This window comes from Anastrepha obliqua, chromosome 2 (genome assembly GCF_027943255.1).
Source record: "Anastrepha obliqua isolate idAnaObli1 chromosome 2, idAnaObli1_1.0, whole genome shotgun sequence".
NCBI lineage: Eukaryota > Metazoa > Arthropoda > Insecta > Diptera > Tephritidae > Anastrepha > Anastrepha obliqua.
The window spans coordinates 32,949,618-32,969,524 of NC_072893.1; the positions used below are offsets into that span (position 1 = coordinate 32,949,618).

At 37.0% G+C, this 19,907-nt stretch overlaps 1 protein-coding gene across 1 annotated transcript in view; it reads left to right on the forward strand.

Annotated features, from left to right (window-relative positions):
- Positions 1–19,907, forward strand: part of LOC129237487 (uncharacterized) — a 134,489-nt gene that overhangs the window by 35,584 nt on the left and 78,998 nt on the right. The window lies entirely within an intron of this gene.

A 19,907-nucleotide genomic window follows, 5' to 3' on the forward strand; every position in this document is an offset into this window, starting at 1 on the left:
TGAACTGAAATTTTCAAATCGTTTTTCTACGGAGCCACAAAACCTAAGATAATGAAATTTGATACAGTTACACAAATTGTCAATATCTGCTCTATGGTGAAAAGTGATAGCTATTGGAAAAGGACGCCTAGCGCTCCCATACAAACTGTAACCTTCATACAGCATTGCTTTGGATAAAACCTACCACTTACAATGAGAATGGTTATTGGTCGAATTTTCGGCTTGTTTAAATGTAGGTCGATCGAAAGCCGTGCTTTTTATCTCTTTGCTCTATTTTACTATTAAGAAAGTTTGAAGAAGAAAGCATGATATTTGTGATATCTGTCCTAAAGTAATAGCAAAACGGAAAAAGTACGACAACGAGTTCGATTTAATAATTTAATAATTAATATTTTTTTAGACTGAAATCTTTTCTGTTTGTTTAATTTTATTGCAAATGTTTTTCAAGTTTTGTATTTTGTTCTTGTTTTACTTAATTAGTCGTAAAGTTCTATTTTTTTATTTCCCTCTCCTATTAAAAGCCAAAATTGTGTATTATTGTGCAGATTTCTTTAATAATGAATTGCCATATTTGTAAAATTTAAATAAATACAAAGACTGCCACTCGAAAAGGAAATTAATTAAAATCCATTTAAGAAGCTGCTTCTACAAATATTAAAGACTGGCAGAAGCGCTTGTATGTATCATATAAATGTAAGAATCTGTGATGATATATATGTATGTAATAGATATATATATCTATATATACACCCTTTATTTTGGTGTTTGGCCTAGCTTCTTTTCCAATTTCTTGATGTCTTTCCAAAAATGTAGGGACCTACAATTTTACGCCGCCTCCGAATAGCAGATAGTCTTTTATGAAGAGCTTGGCAGAAATACATTCGGAGGTTTGCCATTGGCTGCGGAGGAGCGACCGTTAGTAGATACACTTTTTCAATTATTTGGCGTTTTATGCATGGAGATTCGAACCTGAAAACTTTCCAATGGTAGTCAGGCACCAAACCATTCGGTTATGGCGCCCGTCGATGATAAATTGAGTAATAAATTAAAGCTCTTTTGCATTTTATGGGTATTGTACTGTTTTAACTTTGAATTCTCCAGAATTATTTAATTAAATATTTACTTGAAAAGCCTTTCAAAATTCTTACTTTTTTATTGAAATTTCGAAATTTTGAAAAAATTATTTTTTCTCTTTTTTAAGCATTTTGATGGCTGTTTCTAAACGGAGTTGAAAATCATTAATATAATTGTGGAATTAAATTTAAGTCTGTGACTTTGAAAAACAAAGTAAAAAAATATATATAAATAATTTTATCAAAAAAAAGAAGCAAATTACAATAACTACTGTAGTGTATTCCAAGCGGAAGTATGCGCTATCTGGTATGCTGCGAAAACACTCTTAGAAAAGAGAATATCACTAGAGGATATCCGCTTTTTCACTGACAGTCAAGCGTCCGTTCGAGCACTCAGCTCCTCTTATACCCACTCAGATGTGGTTCGATCCTGTCTCTTATCTCTTAACGAAATAAGTGTTCAGAATTCTGTCCAAGTTATCTGGATACCGGGTCACAGTGGATTCGAAGGTAACTGCAAAGCTGATGAGCTCGCAAGAGCTGGAGCTGCGCCATCAAATGTTAGTAACTTACCCACAATCCACATTCCGCTCTCAACATGTAAAATGATCATTGATCGCGAATTTCACAGCATTGCTGATCGGAGGTGGCGAGTGGAAACTACTTGCATTACGACCAGACAAATCTGGCCATCCTACAATCTGAAACAGACAAAAACCCTTATAAGTCTTTCGAAACACGAACTAAGGCATATAATATCTCTTATCACCGGCCACTGCCTTTTGGGCACTCATGCACGTCGGCTCGGGGTTATTCAAAACGACCTGTGCAGATACTGCGAGGACGAAGATGAGGAAGTATCGAGCAGGCATTTGCTGTGCAGTTGTCCCGGCCTAGCCAGAAGTCGACTCGCTCTTTTAGGCTCTCCAACAATTGACAATCTTTCAGTACTCTCGGACCTGAAAATCGAATCTCTCATTAAATTCTCGAAACGAATTAATATATTTGACCAAAATCTATAATAAAAATCTCGGTTAGGTGGGGAAATCATATAATATAATGAGCTCTAGGGCAGCACAACGGACCCAACTTGCGGTCTATGTGGCACTCCGATGCGGGGTCACCCTTAAACCAACCAAATAACAATAAGGTGAAAGAACAAGTCGCAAATTTTTGTTTTTAACTATCTACATATGTTGTTGTCTTTCAGAAGCAAGATTTAATGAAATTATCTAGCCATTACCCACCTTGTGGTATTTTTTCCGTTCCCCGAAAATTGGTTCCATGGCAGCACTCCTCAACAATTTTTGGGGAACGCGTTATGCTGTTAGAACAACAGCAAAGAGGCTGAAAATAAGAGTCTGCTGTGAGAGAGGATTGACTAATGTTTTCATGAAAACAACAACAATTACGTGGACTAGAAAGAAAAGTTAAAGGGACTGATTAATGCTGTTACAAAAGTAACAACAATGACGCGGCTTACTGAGAAAAGTTTAAAGTATGCACTACTGCTGCTCAAAAGCAACAAAAAGAATAAAGTCTAGTCGAAAAAGTTCAGAAGACTTATTGAGAGAAAAGTTCAAAGTATTAATTATTACTACTACAAGCCAACAACTGGTTAGAGTTAGAAATGAACTGGCATTTACTCCATAGGCTTTGTGAATGCGGTACCAGTTGTTGCTTGTAGGGCATATACAGGTTCTACAAGTTGTACCAGTTGCACACAGAACCTTGGAGATGCCATGCCTAATAATAAAGAAAGTCAATTCTATGTAAACATACAACTTGTCTATGTTTGTATGTAAATTGTACTAATCTTTTTTATTTCATTTGTTCGTTACTTTTTTGTTGTATATGATTTCGAGTTTTAATTAATTCCCTGTATTGACTCTCAAATTGTAAATGTCGTGCCCAGGCAAGTAGGCGCACAGGTATAAATATAAATATGTATACAAATGTACGTAGTGTGTATGTAAATATGCGTCAACGTTGAAGGCCAAACAACTTTCACCTTTCGCGTAGACTTTTATATGCAAACAAGCCTTTCAACGAAATTCTTAGGGAGATCTGACAATGAGCCGCACGAACGTGTCATAACAAAAAAAAAAAACAAAAAAGAAACACAAAAACAACAAAAAAACCAGGTGACCGATTTACTTATGGTGCTCTCTTATGAGTTTTTATTTAAATATTTGTTTTAAATATATACGAGCAAATATTTACGGCCCCTATGGTTCGGCCTAAATTCCGTTTGCTTTGTGTATTGAATTTGTAATGTTTTGTTTTTTAGGTTTCGGTTAGCCCCAATTTTTATTTAGTTAGTTATTTTCAGATTTAATTCTATAAATATTATTGAGGTGTAATTTCTTGAAAACATATCGAAACATGGCTTTCAGCAACAATTACTTCTAACTTTAGTGTATTTCAAAAAACTAACAATTTTTATTTTTTTTTATTTTTGTAGCAGTGAGAAAAGTGACAGCTGACGTGCCGGGGCGTGTGTGCAATTCGGCCGCATGTTGCTTTAAGCCAAGTAATTTTATGCCGCGCGTTTTGGTGAGCTTTTTTGCTCACATATCTAACCGCTGTAAGTTCATGCACTTAAGCGAATGTGTATGTGTGTGTGAAAATGCTTTTATTGGCACTAATAAAATAATTGGTATGGTTAACACGTAAATTGCCTGATTTCCAGTTGATCGAAGAAAAATTAAACACTCTGCGCATGATATGCGGGTGAGGCATTGCCAATGTGTCCGTTTTTATCGATGGCTGTGCAGATTAAAGGCGATTTTTGGCACACTTTCCAGCCATACCATACGTGATTATACACATACACTATACACACACACACATATACACATACACATACACATATACACATACATATATAAGAATTTTAAGCGTCTGTGTTATACGTTTTTCAGGATACACGAGAATTGCAAAATGTTTAGAATGGTTTTAGATTTCAAGTCATACAAAAATGCATTAAAACATTGATCAATTTTTTTTTGTCTATAAATGAATAACGGTATAAAAGAGGATTGCGGAAAGCCACACAAGATTGATAAAAAATAAAGGCGAGTAAAACTCTCCAAGCGATATACTCTGGTTACCGGACAATTAAATAATTTTGGTACAAATTAATATTTCACCATCGGAGATCTGCGATTGCATAGCTTTAGAACCTTATTTATCCGTTTTACCCCCATTGCAGAAGCTGTGGGGACCTTTCAGAGAAGGGGACTGTTGAACACTTTGTCTGTAAATGTACGGGTGTGGCAGCTAGATGATTAAGGTCGCTGGTTGATCCTTTCTTCGACAGCCTGGGGCAGTGAGCCAACCTAAATCCCATTAATCTTGTCCATTACATCAAAACCCCTGGCTGGCTGTAGATATCTGCCTGTTGCAGGTCTCATAATGGTATCAAAACGACGCTTTAGTGCTACTTGAGGAGTGCCAGACTGGCACTTCAATCCTTTCACCTACCTACTAGCTAAGCACTTCGTTCTACCCACTCACCGCTTTTTCACCATCATCGGTTCCTTTTTCTTCCACTGGAGCATAGGGCCTCAGTATAACACCTCCATCTGATTCTGGTTTTTGCGAGGGGCTTGATTGCGTTCCAAGTTCTTCCTGACGTTTCAACTTCCTTTTGGACAATACTCCTCCAAAATATGATATTTTTGGACGGCAAACCTTGCGAGTACCTTGTGGATTCCAATCCAGTGCTTGACGACATATTTAATTTGCGTCCTTGCGTAGTGTATGCCCAATCCACCTCCATTTTCGCAGTTTTATCATGTTAGCTACCGGCTGGATTTTCTACCTCTCGTATTCGTATTGGGCGTCTCTAATAATAAAATTTATTTAAAAAGATGTTAATTTTAATAAACTTACAATTTATTTACAAATAACTTAAATACAAAAAAAGTTTAACAATTTTTCCCCACTTTTTTGACAAACTGCATGACTGCTTGACTCTGTCCATTATCTTGGTCAATTACAAATAACCGTTATGCATACAAAAACGACAAGGAGAGAGCGTAATTATTATTTTTTTTTGAAAGTAAGGTCCATGACATTAATAGTGGTATGCAATTTCTTCCATGTCATTAGTGATGGTATATGGTTTTTTCATGTATCTTTATTTTATTAATAACAACCAAGTCTCAGTGCTACAATTGTGGCTGGTTTATTGTCGTTGACATACTCGTATGACTTGACATATACCAATCCCACAATTTCATCTTCAATGAAGCGCTTCGTGACTCTACAGGTATGACGAACTGATCTTTCATTTTTTATTAATTTTTAACAACTTGAAAATGATATGACACTCTTATTACAAAAACCGTTATATGTGTGTGAAATTGAAATCTTATTATACATATTTATTTGATAGTAAAAATGTCATAAAAATGCAACTCTTTACTGCAGTTAATTTTTCATCTGTGTATTCACCTTTTTTGAATGCAAAGAGATTAAGGCGTTGAACCTCAAAAATAAATGCACCCAAAGCCGAAAAAAAGTGAAACAAACAAAATAAATGAGACAAGAAAGAAATCTGAAAAAATTGCAAGGTCATTGCCTGTGAAAAATTAAGTTCATAGGTATATAAATTATAATAAATTAAAGTTGAAAAAAACTGATATCTATGAGCGAAAATAAGTGGGCGAAATGGTTAACATGCAAAGAAATAAATAGGAAGGAAAAAAGGAAGCACTGCAAAGTGAAACATGAAAGAGACGAAAAATACGTAGCGAAAGTGAACGCTTGTTGCTGTTTATTCGTCATGAATGATTTGCTAAAATGATTGCAGCGCCCTCAAGCCGTTCATGCGAAGTAGGAAATTTGTTTTTCTCTTTAAATAAAAAAAAAAAAATAGTTCGGCATGCCTGCGCTATGCACGGGTTATGGAATGATTGGCATCGGCTTTTTTATGTTTTTTGGAAAATTTTGTGCTTTTATTTATTAAAATTCCACGCAGGTAGCGTTAACAAGACATTTCGTCGTTGTAATTGTTATTATTTTTTTTTTTTTGAATATTCTTTGGTGCCTGCAGTTGACAATGAAATACTGCTGGTGGCAAATTGCAGCCAATAGCGTGAATAAGACTGTGATTTCACTCGAACGATAACCCTGTGATTGCATTAAGGTGAAGTGATTTGCTTATTTATATTCCGTTTGCACTTTCTTCGCCTCTTTCCTGTTTGCTTTCTTGTTTTTACCTGCTGTTCTCTCTTACAGCATGAAACGGTTTTTTGGTTTTTGTGCTTAGTTATGCGGGAAGGTGTCGTTATCGTTTCGTTATACAGCCTGGATCGGTGGTTGTCTGCACTGCTACTGTTAGGCACGACTTTTGCGTTTTCGATTGAAATTGTAGTTGGCTACCTTGCAGCGTTTGGCGTGTTTGTTCACAGCTTATAGATTGTTTTTTTTTGTGTTTTGCTATTCTATTTGTTTTTACAGTGACTGCAATTGAGCTGCTCGTTCGGCTGCAGCCGCTCTGTTGCTGATCTACTGTCTGTCGATTGGCTACTCGTTGATGGTTGTGGGCGTGAGTGTGTGATTATAATAATTTCGAGGCGGCGTGGAGGCATACGTTGCGGCGCAACAAATGTAGTAATTAGTAGTTTTTTACTATCGATTAAAAAAGAAATTGTGTACAAATCACTTTAATACCAGGGATAGGATAATTGAAATTTGGTGTATGCAATGGGTGGTATCTGGATTGCATAGTCTGAGGAAATTAATGCATCGATCGGTCTTGTTTTTGGTGGTGGTTGAGTGCCAAGGCATTGTACAATACATTCAACACATCTTCGGGTATTTGCTTTTTTTGTTTTGGTTTGGTGGGTGAGGTAGGGCTCAAAATGCCTTCGCACTTAAGGGGTAACACCACTGTAGAAATTTCAAAAAATTGATTTTTTTTATAAGCTTAAAAAATTCTTTGAACCTTTTAAAATGCAGAACAAAAAGTTTTATACGTTACCGAAGTTTATTTCATAAATATTTTAAGCTTTTAACCAAGCGTTAGTGACTGCTACCTAACGACTTCTCCAAATTTCCAAACTTTAAACGCGTTTTTCTCAAAACACGTTTTCTGAAATTGGCACGCAGCATAACTCAAACAATTTTAAATATTTTTAATCAGATTTTTCACTACGTCTGTATAATAACCTTCTTAAGAGAAGAGCGTAGGGGATTTTCGATAGATTAATTTAAACGATTGTTATAATTATTTAAGTGCCGTTTTTTTAGTCCAAAATAGAGTTTTTTCCTTCAAATGCTTGCTAATTCCACAAAAATAAATATTTTTTAAATCCCCTGCGTGTTTCTCTAGCTATTCTTATCTAGATTAAGAAAAAAAATGTTTCTTTGTTCCAGATTAAAATTTGCACCCTCTGTGCTGCGTGCCGCGGAGCTCCTTCAAGAGAAACCACATTACAAAAATGTCTCCAATGCCGCCATTTTGTAAAATTTTTCGATCAAACTTTGTAGTTTTGTATTTTAGTATATAAGTAATAACTTCCCAAATCAGAGTGATTGTTTTCCCTTTCCTTCTATACAAAAAAATTCTTTAAAAATCGTGTTTATTTTACGCGTGTACAGTGGTGTTACCCCTTAAAGCGATCGTCCTCTACTGCGCTGAGTGGTGGGCCCACTAGAACAATTCCTCTTCTTCTTCTGAGAAGACATCCTTCCCGATACTATTTTCTGTATTATTTCGGGAAAGTCCAGAACGGCATCCATAAACGACCAACAAGCAGAAGGGACTGTAGGTAGCTGGTTGGACTGATTACGGGTAACGCCCTATGGGCGAAGCACAAGGAAAGGGAAGGTATCTCAGACTGTGCCCTCTGCCCAGCATGTGGAGAGGAGGATGCAACGGAGTACCACATCTTCTGTGCGTCTGCTCCGCCTTTGCTCGAATGAAGCTTGAAGCCTTTGGCGCTGATGTGAAGAAACGACCACCTGGCTCCTTGGCACTGCAAGATATACTCAGATTTCTTCGGAGATCGGGTAGATTTAAAGAAAATTTAATGGATTCAATGAACTTAATGATGTCTGAGGGTTGTACTTTCTAGTTGTTCCGTCAAAAAGAAAAACAAAGGCATTTTCTTCATTAACCGAATTTCCCAGAATTTATTTCACTATTCATTTGGCAAGTTAATCTTTTGAACGATATTTCTCTGGACTTCCCGCAAGAGCTGAAGCACGGCTCATTTTTTCATTGTTATTAGAGACTATTTATATCAAACATTTCTAAGTTAATTGATAGGAAGGGGCCGAACTATATTATGATCTATAAGGTCACCTGATTTAAGACCTTCAGATTTTTTTTATTTGATATTTCAAAATATTTATCATAATGGGAGCCTTGTAGAGTGTTAGTTTTGTTCGTCGAGAGAGGATTTTACTATTCATTTGCCTACTTAATCCAAATTTGAAAATATTAGTCTATGGTAATTCGGTTAATTGTATTGAAGAACTGCAGCTACGAATTGCATTGTATCGAAAAATGACAAATAATCCGAGCCACTGAAGGGGTTTTAGAAAGAATGAGTATATCCTTTAGTTGAAGAAGCATCCCTAGTTGGAAATGGAATGACGGCTCTTTGAACATTTAAGGAACTCTGTTCTTTGTTCTTGCTTTATTAGGTCATATGTAGAAAGTAAGGAGTGGATTGGAATTTTTCGCTTCTTTTTGTCAAGGAGATAATGAACAACATTAAATATTTTACATTTTTTACAGCCTGGATATTTTTTACGCAACTATTAAATATAACACCTTGATCAAAAAGGTCCGGGAATGTATTCAGGAAAATTCAAAATACAAGTTCTATGCAAATTCAATGTATCCCTCAAAAGTGATATTATCGCCTTAAAAGTACGCCCCATCAACTGCAACGCATTTATGTATTCCATCGTTTGATCCAGCTCTCGAAACATTCCTGAAACTCTATTTTCGGTATAGCCATCAGCCGTTTTCGATTTTTCATTCACATCTTGGTCCACCGCACTTGTAGCCGGCTTTCATGCTATAACCTCGGCTTCTTGTGTCTCTGTCTGAGAGGCTTCGCTTTGTTGCACTGTATCGAGGTCTATCTTTTGTTTCCATAGTACGTCCACAATATATCTCTTCACTACGTTCCAGCTCTCCTCCCTTTCGAGGATTTTGCTGATTATGTTGCTCGGCGCGCTGTCGCCAATCCTAAGCGCATCTCTCTCCGTGAGCCATCTGTCACAACTAAAAAACATGTGTTCAGCGTCTTCGCTTGGCGCTTCGCAGTATATGCACTTGTCCATACGGTATAGGCATCTCCGTAAGTATCCGTGGCCCAAGAGGAACTGAGTTAAGAAGGAATTCACTTCCCGCAGTTCCTTTGGATCCATTTGCCTATTGATGGAATAAGTTTCGCCGTCAATCTGCCACTCGGCTCAGTGTCCTATCGGCTTTAACGCCGCAGCATGGTTTGGCATTTGCGTTCCGCAACAACAGTGATGACGTGTTTTTTCTTGTAGTCCCACGTATCTATTCGTTCCTTGGCTATTATTTTTTTTTTGGCGGTGAGGTTGCGTTGAAAATGCCTTCGCACCATACAGTAAACGTCGCTAGTACGTGTGTGGTGATTCCACTAAAAACATCCCTCCTCTTCTCTTGGATTTTTCCCTCCACCCCGGGACTGCTTCCGCATTGCTAGAGGGACAAGACGGGTTCCTAAGAAGGACACTTACTTACTCACCCTGCGTCCAGGGTCGCGTGCTTAGAGAAACCTATGCTCAATGCTCTTCAGTATAACATTCCATTTCCCGCTTCTATTTTGGGATAATATCCTCCACAAAATTTGGACGGCATTCCATTTTCCTTCGTCTATCATCATTTTCTGGATTATTTCTTCCGGTGTAAATACACCAATAGTTCGTTGAAGACCTATTCTCTCTATGTTCCATCTCTCGCATTTAAAAAAGGTGTGCTCCGCATCATCATACTTAGTGTCTCCATATATGCAGTTTGCTGGGCTCACTTTTCCCATTCGACACAAAAACTACGTAAGGTAATAGTTAACCTTACCGTGCTTTCCTTATACCCACTTTTTTAGATCGGGTAGTAGTCTCGCTGTTCATCTACCGTACCGTTCAGAGTTCCATCTTGCCTGCCAAAGTGTGAGCGTTTGAACTCTAATATCGGAGAAGCGTGGTACTGGGATTCCTGAGATTTTTGCCTCCCATCTCCGTTTGCACTCTTATGCTATAGAATATCTATAGGGATGGTTCCGCTGATAACTAAAACCGCTGCTTCAGATACTGTTCTGTATGAAGAAGCCACTCTGAGAAGGGCTGAAAGGTATCTCCCCGCTGACTACAAAAACTGCAGCGCCAGATACAGTGGGGTAGACTGAGGGCCGCTGTTCATTGCACAGCCTCCAGTGCTTTGCGCTTGGCTTTGCAGTTAAGCGCATCTCCTCATACTTCGCTGCCGTGCAGGAGAATTAAGTTTGTTGGCCGTCTTTTGTTCTGTGTTGGCCCAACGATGTTTGCCATTTTATATCTTCAGGTATTGGTTATTATTATAGAATTCGATATATTTAATTAACTTTACTGAATTTGTAGACAAAACTGCATATTTTGAACAAAAAATCCAGCGAGGTTTCAATAAGTTTTGAGATTTTTTTTGGAAAATTTCTAAATGTTTTTCAAAAATGGGCGAACTCACAGTTTTCATTCGCTTCCGTGCTGAAATTGGTTTTCACGAAGCGCTTTTTTATGGCAGAAATGTATTTGTAAAGGTCTACCTTTGCCTACCGAAGGGTTATCGCTGCTAGAGAACACTTTTTCTGTTTTCTCGAGATCAACCAAATGATATAATCACACAATAAACCACTTAATGCGGCAACGGCCAATCACCATCAAAATACACGCTGAATGCTTCGCTTTTCTTCTCTCTTTTTCTGCCATCTTCTTCTAGTCACTCCCCTCACAATACTTGTTCCACTGCCAGCATTCATTCAACAACTGCGAAAATGTGCAACATAAATTTAAACATAATTTCGGTTTTCATTTCAGTTCTGCCTTTGCAAAATTTCACTGGCGCAACTTTCTTTTTCATAAACCCAAAAAGAATGGCGTAAAAGAAAATTTTAGAAAAAAGCTAAATAATAAAGCCGAAAGTGTAATTTAAGAAAAAATAAATTAAATTAAATAAAAGCATTAAACAGGCGTTAAAGTGGTGTATGATTCCCATAACGAAATCCAGGCGCCACAAGACCCATGTGCGGACGAACAAACTCGTAGAGACATACAGACGTGCCGTGACAAATTGTCTGAGAAGTTGTGCGGACGGAGGGAGGGGAAGGCGAAAGCAGTAGTGGCAAACTCCGACAGTTGCTAAAATCGCTGATCTGATGGCTAAATAATGGTTGTTGGGAGATGGGTAGATTCCGAGCTGCTGATGGGAAGGGAAAATGTGAAAAGGCTGTGGCTGCAGCTGCGGCTGTCGCTAACAAAAGACTCAAACGACAAACATGACGGCGTGAAAGGTGACTTAATGCAGATGCGAGAAACGGCGTCTAATGGATTATTTATTTGTTTTTAGAAAATATTTATTTGCAATTTTTACTTCTGTTTGTTTTTTGGTGTGCGACACCACACACAATATTAACATAATTGAAAACGTGGCGCCGCCTCCTTACTTCGCCGTTTTCAGTGCCTTTATTTCGTAGGTGAAAGCGAATTTTCCTAAATTTGCAAATAAATACAAATTGAAGAAATAAATAAGCCAGCGCAACAATCAGCTTTAATGACACCAAAGTATTTGCAACAGCGTCATGCAACATCTGCGACTATATCATAGCCGAATCGAAGCAGCCATGTCTGCAAGACTATCTTCAAAATGTTGATCAACACGATCTTCTTCAGTATTTTTGTCTTTTTTCGCGTATTTTCTGCTATGTGGCACCCACTTTCTTCAACTGCTGCTGTTGCCACTGCCACTGCCAGCTGCTGTTGGTGCAACAAGCCACACGAACCGAATGAATTGCGCGCCTTTAGCAAATTTTCATGGCAAAATGTCAAGGTCTCGTCGCTGCCATTTTGGCGGCATATTTTTTCCACTTTTTAATTGAAAACGAAACGAAAATCCCCAGCGACCACAAAAACAAAAAAACGAAAATTTACAAATTTACAAAAAAGAGGAATGTGAAATTAATGTGAAAATTTAAAGCCTGATCGGCACCATCAACTAAGAAACACAAAGAGGAAAAGAAGACAAAAATTATTATGCACCAAAAAGGAAAGTGATTTTCGTAGCAAGCCGCCGTAAGCCCGGCCTGTTTGCGGCTGACATTGTGCGCCTTGTGGCAACGATTGCGGCGTGGCATGGCGGCCTGTCTCATGCCGTAAACTCGTTCGACCGCCTCCAGCGGCCGTTGTTGCCAATGAGCATCGCAGTCGTGGCGGCCGTTGTGCGCTTTTCGTCGCCGTCCAGAAGTGAATGTGGGCGCCAACAAGGCGAAGGCGTCTTGCTGGCAGCGGTAATTGCCGGTTATTCAGCAAGTTCAGCCACCGTCGCCGCTGTTGTTGTTGTGTGGTTGCGAGTTCATATATTTTTTACATTGTCGTTGGCTTCATTGCATACGCGTTTTCTTTTACACAATTCGCAATCTGCTACCATAATGTTGGTTATGCATAAATTATTTGTGTTTTTTTGCAAATTATGCCTTCCAATGTTTTTGGCGGCTGCAGTTTTACCATAGTTGCGTTTTTGATGTCATCAACACATTTATTATTCGCATTTTTATAAGTATTGTTTAAAAAATGGGTAGCGTAAATTGAGTGATTTTTTCGCATAATTTTGCGACTGTTAACACTTTTCGGTTTGAAGGCCTAACCGTTGGTCATGCCATCTGAGTCAGCTTATACTAATCTTATGGTGACAGTGTTGGCGAAATATGGACGAAAAGTTGTTGAAATTTAGTTTTTCATATCTCGTTGATACTAAATTCGATTTTTTCGAACTTTTATATTATTATATCTAATTATTTTAATCTGGAAATCGTTTTTTAGTAGTTGTTGTAGCAGTGCACTTGTTCTCAAATTCCTCACATAACGGTGGCAAGTATCTGCATAAAGGAATCGAGATAGATGGGAATGGTAATGGTTGTACGGGTAGGCTAAGACCTTTATGCACTGCGACCAGATTGATCTATTGTGCGCCTCTAATTCCTTAATTATAAGTACTTAATATACTGAGCAATCGAACCAGCTCCTTTGGAGTGAGCAATTGTAGATAGATATGAACAATTATGTACCAAAATACTCAAAATTACGAGAGGAGTCGATTTAGCCATGCCCGTCGCACTATGCAAAATCGAGGAATTTTACGGACCAAAAGTCCATAATTGTTACATTTCTAAAGATTAAGTTGCGGCCCGTGCGCACGATAACTCGAGCAAATATTAATATATTTTAAAGAATCTTTGGTACACATACCCCGGGTATGTTTACGATGCATGACCGATTCCGAATAAAGGAAAAATATGGCTATTGTTTAGTTGTTAAAAATTTATTTTTATTGTACATACAGTGAAACAAAAAGAAACTGGGACACCAATATTCAGAAGATTCAAATTTGTATATATAAAGAAACTAAATATTTAAAAAATTGTATACATTGTTTATTAGTACTTAAACTCAATATAAAAATTTATTTTAATTTTTCTTTACAAAAATTAGTGACCCAAAGTGCAATGAAAAAAAGTTGGTGCACGGTCTGTTGCTCAATAAAGTTGTATGTAGTTATAGTTTGTCGTGCTGGATTTTAGAATTTCGAAAAATTTTGCAATTTACGGCATTTAAAAAAAGTATGTGTTTTACGTCATAAATGTCACACTTTAATTATGTTTATAAATTTTTTTAATAATATCAAAATTCGGCTCGACAGACTATAGAGAAAACACTTTCGAATATTAAAAAAAACCGCATGAAAAATATTACAAAATAAGTTTGAACTTTCAAGCGGCTCAAACGAATGACAACTATAATATATACCTGTGCGCATCAAACTCTCGTCGGGCAGATACATTTTCTGCCATAACTTTGTACCTATGAGGAATTTTTACAATCGACTTCCACAGAAATACGCCTAAAACTATAAAGAATAGTAATCTGTAAAAAAAACAAAAATCGATATTTTCAAAATTCTGGACATATGTAACCCCTTAAGTAAACTATGTATATTTCGTTATTTGGGTTTTTTATAACCGAACTTCAAAAGTTAGTTTTTTTCTCACATTTTGCAATTGAAGTTGCAAGTTTTTAAGTGTGAAGATGAATAAGGTGTTTCCTTATCCGAGTGATTTCCAAGACCTGATGGTGAGATGCCATTTCAGAGGGAAAAGTTTGCGCCAAATCGCGGAAGTTTTGAAAAAACCCAAGTCCACAGTGCTTAACATATTGAACAAATACAATGAAAACTATTCTTTTCTTAGAAATTTTTCTTAGAATTCGTGACTCAAATATAGCCAAGAGAAGGATTATTCATTTAATAAACGAGAAATCCAAAATTTACGCAGTTAATATTGCCTTCTTCTTCTTGATTGGCGCGATAACCGCTTACGTGATTTTGGCCGAATTTAACAAAATGTTAAACGGCGCCAGTTGGGCACACCAAGTGAAGCCAAGTCCTTCTCTACCTGATCTTTCCAACGCAGAGGATGCCTTCCTCTTCCTCTGCCACCTGCAGCTGGTACCGCATCGTATGCTTTCAAAGCCGAAGCGTTTGTATCCATTCGGACGACATGACTCAGCCAACGTAGCCGCTGGATCTTTATTCGCTGCACTATGGATATGTCGTCGTAAAGCTCATACAGCTCATCGTTCCATCGCCTGCGATATTCACCGTTGCCAACGTGCAAAGGTCCAAAAATCTTACGCAGAATCTTTCTCTCAAACACTCCAAGCGTCGCTTCATCAGATGTTGTCATCGCCCACCCTTCTGCGCTATACGTTAGAACGGACATGATGAGAGCCTTGGAGAGTGTTAGTTTTGTTCGTCGAGAGAGGACTTTACTGATCAGTTGCCTACTTAGTCCAAAGTAGCACTTGTTGGCAAGAGAGATTCTACGTTGGATTGCAAGGCTGACATTGTTATCGGTGTTAATGCTGGTTCCTAAATAAACGAAGTCTTTTACAACCTCGAAATTATAACTGTCAACAGTGATCTGGGTGCTGATACGCGAGTGCGCCGACTGTTTGTTTAAAGACAGGAGGTACATCCTTTTGCCCTCGTTCACCACCAGACCCATTTGCTTTGCTTCTTTATCCAGGTTGGAGAAGACAGAACTAACAGTGCGGTTGTTAAAGCCGATGAGGTCAAAATCGTCGGCATACGCCAACAATTGTACGCTCTTAGAAAATATTAAGTTCTGCGGCTCGTACGATTCTCTCCAACATCAGGTTAAAGAAGTCACACGACAGCTAGTCACCCTGTCTGAAACCTCGTTTGGTATCAAACGGCTCGGAGAGGCCTTCCTGCCATTAGCAACATTAAATATAAAGCACAGTCGGAGTACAGTTTTCCAAGCTTCCAAAGTCTTAAGGCTGATTAGAAGTGAACAAGAATTATAGAAGGCGTAGGTTCGAAAAAATTCATAGATCGAAAAACAAGTTTAAGAAATATTTTCTGAACTCATTCGATACCATTAATATAATTACTGCTGGTGAATTGGCCAACTGCGGATCAGCCGTGAACGCGGGACCAGAGCCAATAATCAGAATTAGTTCTGCAGGAATCATGAATTTAATCAGCGATTGGGAATGCAATTTACATAAGGAATGATGGTCCAGTGTAGAACGCTGCAGAACTGCACAGTGTTTAGTGACAAGCCAGAACAGGAAACTGTCGAGCCTTGATTGTTGATGCTCGGTATTATTACAGGACACAACCCATGGTGTCAGCATATGACAATTATTCTAGTTTTGCTTAGAGGAGCCGAATTTGCCTGTCTTGCTTAGAGGAGCCGGATAGCACTGAGCATTTCCTTTGTGAGTAGCTCTGCCTTTGCTAGATCAAAGCTACAAATTTTGTGTACCGATATCATGAGAATGAGTAAAATTCGCTCTCTCAAACTGAAGGATGTTTTCAGATTTGCCAAAGAATATGTAAAATTCTCACAGCAGTCGCTATCTCTGTCTCTGTCTCTATTCTACCCTGTATCTTTCTTTTTGTTACTCCTCTCCTTTCCCCTTAGACTATTACCCTTTTACTTTCTTTTGAATACAATGGGCTTTTTAGTCTGAGGGTTTTAGGAGTTACCGATCTCTCGGTGCTTCTTGGCTTGCCTTTTAAATTTCAAATTTCTTTTCCCTATTGTATGGTAGGTAAAATATCTTATAAGCCTTTTTGCTTGACGGAGCTCTTATGTGACTTTCTAATGGGTAATTCTTTGAGTATTCTCCCAACTATTTACCCTGTATTTAGCAAAAAAAGTAAAAGGTGCGTTTTGTGTGGATACAAATTACTTACTCGCTCTTATACATTTGTGTATGTGAGTGGAATATCTGCCCCTCAGATCAAACTCTCACTCCCACCATGAATAAGAGCTGGTGAGTTAAACAATTTTATGCATATACAGTTACAGGCCACTCTTTATGCATAAGGGCTAATGCTTCCAACATAAAATAGACTGTTCAAAACTCTTTGGAAACTTAAAACAACCATCCCGCATTAAAGGAGAATATTTCAAGTCAATCGATCAAGTAGATGATGCTCCTAGCAACTTTAATAGAGTCATTCTTGATGATTTTATCACATATTATAAATTTTTTAGTTGAAAACATCTTCAGCTTGGCTGGGAACACTTATAAAAAATTAAATTAAAAAAACAAAATATTAGTTGCATGTTTTTTGTGTTAAAACACAAGTTCATACAAATATATGCACGCACGTACAATGTTAACTGCGTGCAGATGTACATATGTATGTACATGTGTGCTTACAAGAATGCATAAGTATGGACATTTGTATTTACATTAAGAGGCGTGCGTACACTTTGGCGGCTGCAGTGGCACCATCGAGCTGCGTGAATAAATATTTCCAACCAGTTGATCTAGTTTCGCACGCAATGGAAACAATAAAACGACGTGGGTAAAAACATGACGGTTACAATGTATACATACGTATATGCAGATAAATTACATTTTGCCGCGCAAACAAATGGAAAAACAAAATTGTGAGAAATATTGTTTATTTGAAAAAAATTTATATAAACAGCAAACAAGATTTCCTGCGGGCGGGTGAACTTTCAATTTTCAATTCAAGCTCATTTGCCTTAAAAAATGATAATTTGTTATTATTCGGTGATTTGCATACATATTTACAAATATGCTACATCTTAAAATCGCAAAAGACCGCAAACCGTGCAAAACCGTGGTAGCAAAAATGAACAAAAAAGTGGCAACGTCACGACTTATAAGTCGAAACATTCACTTATCTTTCGTTGACTTTAATCACACTTCTCCTTTCACACACGCTCACAAAAACACATACGCGTACATACTAGATTGTTCAATAAGTTTTGCGGTTCGATAAGAAAAACACAATTTTACGGTTTGAAATACACTTTATTATTGAGTATAGTCTCCCTATCAATTTCTCCAAATTTCAATATCATGGAGAACGAGTGAGGTGCCAAGAATGATGGAAACAAGATTGTGCCCATCAGAGAGTGCGTGACGTCATATTAGCTAAGTTGTGCAGTGTTGCCAACCATTTTTATACCCAAAATGTGAACATTTTTAAGTTTGGTGTTAGTTTCTTGTTTTAAATTTAAAGCTACCGAAACTGTACGTTAAAAAGAAAACTATATTATTAAACAAAAGAAGGTTAAGTAGGTCACTCTGAGAAGATTTTAGTGCAAATGATAATTTGTTGATTCTTATAAAATTTGATATTTTGAAAGTGCAAATTTAATTTTTTACTCCTTTTAAGTTAATGCAAGAATATTAAATCTTTTTCTCTCGATTCTTCTTAACATTGAAAACCTTTTTACACATTTTAAAAAGCATTTGAATTTACTGAATGCGAATTAAAACTATAGAGGTGTAATCGTTTCTTCCGGCCCTCAATCCTTAGTGGGACATAGGGCATTAAGAGGCGTATTCATAGTAAAAATAACCAAAAAATACCAGAAAATACTAAAGAAACCATACTGAAATTTTTTCAAAAAGAGTACCTTATCTAGTTAAATAAGCTCAAATATAGCAAAAAAGTCGTTCCCTTAACAAAAAAGTCTCGCTTAACAAAAAACACTCATAAAATAAATTGTATATAGCTATAACACATTTATTTAAAAAAAACACACATTCTAAAGTCAATTTGTCACGCATACAAAGTTCTTTAAGTGATTCAATAAAAATTTGGTGTTTTATTTTCCTTAAATGGGCATTTTAGTGCGTTTTTATATCCAAGGCTAGGCGACACTGCAGTAGCGAGAGGGTTATTTGGCTGCTGAAAGGAGAAGAACACCAACAATAACCGCAATCGCGGGCAATGCTACCAGATGTTAAAAAAAAAGTAAAGCTAAATAAAACTGAGTGAATTATTTAACTAATTTTTAAAAAATGTATATTTTACAAAATTATAAACATCACATTTTAGTTAGAACAGGCCAGAAAATATCATGAAGAAAGAACTAAGACTCCGAGATCAAATAACAAAAAAAAAAGAAGCTAAATCAAGTTACGAAAATGGTAATCTGGCCATACTGGTGCTAAGATGACGTCACTCTTTGTCAAATTCGCTGAAAGCAAAGTAACGGTACCACGATAGGCGCCATCTCATTATTCTTTCCATCATGGTGGGGTGCATTGATTCGAGTAGTTTGTTTGAGGAAATAAGCGGTGCTCTACTAAGGAGGAGTTGAAAGATGCCATTCTTCATTCATGAGACACGAAAGTAGTGCAATTATTTGATTCAATTGTGAACAGGCTTTTTGAAGTTAGTGAAGAGAATGGGAGAGCATTACTAGGAAGAGAACAAATAAAACATATTTTAAAACAATTCCCAAAATGCGTTTATAATTTTGCAACAGTTGTATGTATACTGCTGGTCTTAGGTTAGACGCACGTTTAGTTGCATACAACTTTGCTTCATATTTATTTATTAAAGGACGATAGAAAAGAAGTTGATATGCAAAAACATTTCTTATTTAATAATACTTTAAATATAATATTCAAATGATTATACATATTTAACAAAATTGTGTTTTTGAAACATTTTCTTAAAGCTACTCAAAATAAGGCGAATTTTTTTTGGTCATTAGAATAGACGCACTTTGGCTTTTTAATTTTATAAGAAAAGTATTTGGATTTTAACTGAAATTACTATTTGATTTATTTGAAATAAAAAAAAAATAATAATTTCAGTAATGAGTACTGCCTCCTTTGTTAGTAATAACTTCATAAATCCGGTCCTTCATAGAATGATTCAAGGAATCTATGTAGTTCAAGGAACTCTCGCTCCAAGCACGTTTAATATCTGCAGTTAATGCTTCCTTATCTTCGTATAGCTTTCCTCCTTCGTATACCTTCCGTGTTAGCCAGCCCCAAACATTTTCAATTACGTTAAGATCTGGAGAATATGGTGGCCAGGTCATGATATTAACGTTTTGTCTCGAAATAAAAGTTTTTACTACTCGAGAGTTATGAATACGAGCATTGTCTTGTTGAAAAATCCAAGGAATTGGTCCAAAGAGATCTTTTAATTTTGGAAATACGGAATCCAACAATGTTTTGAAGCGATCGCCGTTCATCTTTTGATCGATAAAAATCAAG